This window comes from Sitophilus oryzae, unplaced genomic scaffold (assembly GCF_002938485.1).
Source record: "Sitophilus oryzae breed Bouriz unplaced genomic scaffold, Soryzae_2.0 scaffold_1717_pilon_pilon, whole genome shotgun sequence".
NCBI lineage: Eukaryota > Metazoa > Arthropoda > Insecta > Coleoptera > Curculionidae > Sitophilus > Sitophilus oryzae.
Window position 1 is genome coordinate 45091 of NW_022146410.1, and position 5578 is coordinate 50668.

The 5578-nt window shown below is 31.5% G+C and overlaps 1 long non-coding RNA gene across 1 annotated transcript; it reads left to right on the forward strand.

Annotated features, from left to right (window-relative positions):
• The first annotated feature begins 394 nt into the window (after positions 1 to 394).
• On the forward strand, positions 395 to 1263 carry LOC115881376. The gene is made up of 3 exons (XR_004050035.1): positions 395 to 582; positions 634 to 739; positions 792 to 1263. It is a non-coding gene; the product is annotated as an uncharacterized LOC115881376 (long non-coding RNA).
• The last annotated feature ends 4315 nt before the right edge of the window (positions 1264 to 5578 follow it).

Genomic DNA, 5578 nt, shown 5'->3' on the forward strand with positions numbered 1-5578 from the left:
CCAAACTTTTTTTCAGAGTATAAAGTGAAACAAATAGACAATTTTTTTGACCCACCCTAATGATTAGTGTTAAGTTTTATGTCAATTTTTAGTAGATAACGTCTATACAGGGTGGTCCAAACTGTATTCCGGAAATTTTGACAGCGTATTTTGCAGATACGAATAAGTGAGAAAGTTCGTATAAATGTAGGTATGTCCTAAAGTGCTTAGTTTTAAAGATACAGGGTATAGAAATTTCAACATTATTTTGATTTTTTCCAAATAATTTCTGAAGTAACGTCAATATTTCGATGAAAAGTGGAATCTGGGAGCTTTTTGGCACGACAGATTTGATTTTGATGTCAATATGACTTGTATTAAAGTCCCTAGATATATAAAGTACCACAATTACCGCCATATTGGCGCCAAAACTAGCGGCAAATTTAAAAATGAGGCCAACATTTCGCTGTTTCGGCTTTTTAAGCAGCTGGTCGGTCCGGCGCCAATATGGCCGACCAACATTGACAAGCAAGCCGTAAAATAAAATATTTATTAATTGTAATAGAATTACGTTTATTATCTACAGTTTACCTTCATTTTAACGTAATATCAGGTGGTATATTAATATTCAATTTCATAAATTTAATTTTTTAGGCTTATATATGTTAAGAGGTTATAAACGAATGGTTTCCGTACAAGTGTTTTTCATTTGTATTAGCATTTATTTTGTTACCTTTTAGCGCAAAGTACGCCAACAGAAGTAAGTTAATAGGTAAGAGGAAATAAAGGTGGAATAACATTTAGAATTTTAGTACTTAATTCAGTCGAAACAATTGGAAAAACTTTGTTGATGAGAATGGGATACCTATACCATAAGTAAACTTTCCCTATTATACCAGTTATGCTGTAGTTAGTTTTGACAAATAAGCATGATTTAACGAAAGCCTTTGGAACTATGAATAAGCTACAAACTTATATTTGACAGCCGGCTTTTATACGAGAAAATTTTGAACCATGGTTGAAACAAATAAATGTAATAATTAAATTGATATGATACATACCTGCTATTTTTGAAATATATTAATATATTGATAGAAAGATTGTTTCAATTAGTATTACTTCAGGTAGTTTCGGTATTTTAGGTATGTAATTGTGCATTTAATTTAAAAATAACTTAGAAAGAAGCTTGAAACGCATAGGAGCTCTTTATGTATGCTGTATAATTAAGGTTTGTATGTTATGGAGTGATTTTTATACAACAAATTTATTATTAGTTGAATAAAAGCAAGTTATTACCACATAATACAATTAAAATATATTTTACTCTGCAATTTAATGTTATATTTTTAAAACAACAAGTGTCATAATGTTTAAGTATCATTATAATAAAAAAGTTTTACTGCTATAAATTTAACATTGAAATAACTGTAATTATTGTTATACATAAATTAAGTAGGCATAATTTTACCTCGACAATATGTAAAACTTCAAATGAATCTTAACAATTTTATGTCATGTATAATAATCAAATTTAAATCACACACTTTTATTTATAACTGACACTATAAGACCAAATTTTTAAATATAACTTTACATGCTTACATTATATTGTTTACTTTTTATTAGTAATTACAATATGAACCAAAAAATATTAATTACTATCAATAAATACATAAAAACTAATCTATTTAAGTCCATGAAAATAACTATATAGTTAGCATATGCATAAACAACATTCTTGTTATTAGGATCAAATTTATTTGAGCTTTTTTTCATTGTTTTGATTAATATCCCTGTTAGTCCTGACTGGTAAAACCACCTGAAGCGATGTCATCCAAATCTATATATGTATCATAACATAACTTATTCTTTTAAATAATTATCCTTCGTTTGGTCTGATGATAATATATTGTAGATTTATCTAAACTTCTTGCTGCAAAATGTTGAAAACTAAACTACACTAAACATTTTAGGGAATGATTACGTAGAGATTTCACTTACACTTAGCATCCTTTTTAAAAGATATGTATGGTAGTTTGCAAGTAAGGTCTTTGTCTTGTTCTAGATTAGATTTCTAGAGGTTGATTTCGGCCTGACCCACTGCGACCTTCTCAGATCTATTGTGGTCTTGTCTTGTTCTATAATGAAGTTTTATGTACCAATAGGTTATACTACAAATAAGATTGTTAAAAATATTCACTGGAGCATAAATAAATTCAATCCACTACCTAACGTGTATTGAATATCGACGATGTTAGAAAACACATCAAATGGCGGCCTTTTCGTGTAATACACATTTCTTCACTAAAGATATCGACGCCTATACATTATTAACTAAAAATTTGTAGTATTTTAGTGGCTTTATAATTATTTTAAAATATGTGGATAAATATTTTTATCCTGAAATTGACAGCTTCTCAACATTTGACATGACAAATTCAGACAAATGTGACATTTAAACAGTCCTACCACTACAGTTTTTCCAGAAATACCCCAAAAATCCGCCATTTTGGCGCCAATAACATTGAACAAACCAATTGCGGTACTTTATATATCTAGGGACTTTACTTGTATCTGTAAAGGGCGCCACCTACATGTGTTTTAACTGTTTTGAAAAGTAATAATTTTTCGTCCGTACCTTTATAAAACTACTGAGCGAAGAAATACGCATTTCCGTAATTTTTTACGTAAAAAATTGTGTTTTCAAGATATTTAGAATGGAGATAGTCAATACATGTCATTATTGACGAAAAATAAACATGTTGAGTAGATAGTTATTTGAATGAAATGAGATAAATTTGGGAACTTTTTATTTTTTTAAATTAATCATAAATCTTTTTTACGTAAAACACGTAGTAAATGTATAGTTTTTACTCAGTAGTTTTATATAGGTACGGACGAAAAGTTATTACTCTTCAACCCAGTTAAAAAATATGTAGGTGGCGCCCTCTACTAGTAGGAGTCATATTGACACTAAAATCAAATTTCTCATGTCAAAAAACTCCCAGACACCAATTTTCATCCAAATATTGACGTAACTTCAGAAATTATTTGGAAAAAATCGAAATAGAACTGAAACTTCTACACCCTGTATGTCCGGAACTAAACATTTTTGGACATACATTTATACAAACCTTTTTACTTATTTTTAGTTACAGAATATGCTGGCGAAGTTTCCGGAATACAGTTAGGACCACCCTGTATATTGATTTCGCCAAAATTATCTTTCATGGTCTTTCCCACGATCACAAAATATGATAACAAAAAATAAATAATATGTATAATAATAAATAAAAATAATATTACGGATCTGTTTTTCGAGTGCTATGTTATATTAATCTCCAAAAATAATTATTAATAGGAGAATCATGCCGGCGAGACTCCACCGCAATGATTGATGCTTCTACAAATAAAAGAAAAATGCCGTTTTGGTGCTCGCCGCTCACGAACCGATATAGAAGTTTTGTTAATTAAGCTTTTTTTCATGCTGTTATTGTGGTCGTCGTTGTTCGGATTTAGTAGTCACGCACGATTTTAATTCACCATAATTAAATAGATACTCGAATGTTGCGCTTTAAAAGACTCGATTTACGCCCATATAGTAATAAGCTACCATTGAATAGGATTGAATTCTAGCTGGTTTAACACTGATGTATTAATTATTTTATTTAAAAGTTTGTGAAGTTTTATTTTAATTTTATTTGAATTTCTTTATTCCGTTTCATTACAGCTACTCTCTACTACTTCGTTAATAAGTGAATCTCCAAATGTATTGCCTTTTCTTAAAAACATACTAATTTAAATTAAGTTTAGTAAGTTTTTTTTTTATAAAATAAGAACTTAATAATAATACCATTCAGGTTCGAACCCTTCTTACCTTGCACCGGAGTCATCACCTCAACTTCTCAGTAGCTCAATTGTATATCTTCAGAATGAAAGGCGGTAGAGGTCTGTTATCCATCGAATCCAAACACTTAAAACAAAAACTGAATTTAATAAATAATTTCAATAACACCAACTTACCTTTATATCATGCACTGATACTAGCAGACAAAAGCTATACACCACTTAATCTCTCAAATAACAAAGAACTACCACAGAAAAATTTTGTAGAACAATGTATCCTAGAATGGCAAGGCAAAGCAATCCATGGAAAATTTGCAGCTGTACTCCATGACGCGGATGTAGACAAAGACGAGCTTTACTTAGGCAGTGGCTGGCTCACAAGAGAGACGAAGGGAATGATATCAGCTATTCAGGATCAGGTTGTGGCAAGCCGGTATTATTCCCGATGTATTCTCAAGCTTAATATTCCTACGGATCTCTGTAGAGTATGCAGTCAAAAGTCAGAAACATTAAACCATATTACAGGGGGCTGCTCCGTTATTGCACCAAAAGAGTACACTATTATGTCTGTGTACACAGAGTACGTACACAGACATAATAGTATTGCGAAAATCATCCATCAAAAATGTTGCAACAAAAATAGACTCAGTGTAAGTACTGAGCGAGCGATACTATAACTATCAGCCACAGTCAGAACTTGAGAATGGAGTATTTAAAGTATTAGGATACCTTAATATTAACAGATCAATAAATTCCACACAATAAACCTGATATACTGATTATTAATAAGGCTACTCGAAGTGCATTTGTCGTTGACTATGCTGTTCCTCTAAATGAAAACATTGGAGAGACCTACCTAGAAAAAATTATGAAATTCCAGGATTTGTCATATGAGTTAAAAAGAAACAAGACCAACTGGACAGCATCGAAGTACTCCCATTTATTATATCATCAACAGGTCTGATAGAGAAAAGGTTAACACGAAGCATCGCAACCCTTGGTCAAGAACAGGAACTGGCATGTTTTATGCAGAAGGCCGCAATTTTGGAGACGTATCATATTGTTCGACGATATGTGTTAAAAGAGCTATGATCTTGGCAATCTGCCCGATCATACGCTACAAAGCCCATAAACGTGATTTAAAAAAAATCCATTCATAAACATAAATAATACCATTCATGGGTCCAGAACTTTTCTGCGGTAATGCGAAAGCTAATTCAAAAATGTCCACAAATTAGTGGATGGCCAAAAAATCGTGGTAAATTGTGGCAAAAGTGACCAAACAGAAGTAGGTGAAATAGTTCACAGTGGAACACTAGCCAAAAATTACAACAGATCTGAAACGTAAAGACAGAAAAGCTATCAAAGCTGGACCCTGCTAATTTCCTAATATCATGGTCTATTATATAGCTGCAATTTTTGTGGTCCATCTGTTGTCCGTTCTTCTTACCAGGCGTCCTGCACAATGTCATTTGATGCAGTTAACTCTGTGGATGACTTCTATTACCTGGATCTTTTGTCGTATCCAATCTATTCCCCTTTTCCGGTCTCTCTTGGTTATTCCCAGTATATTTCGTTCCACTGAACGTTGTGCAACCTGCAGTTTCCTTCAGAAAAAAAACTATTTTGAATATATATTATAATAAATATAAAAACGAAAATATATTTAAACAATTTGTTATTTTTAAAAATAATTTTCTGGTCTAGTCTGCATTTCTATGCTTCGTTTCTAGAAGTTATTGACCACAAACCT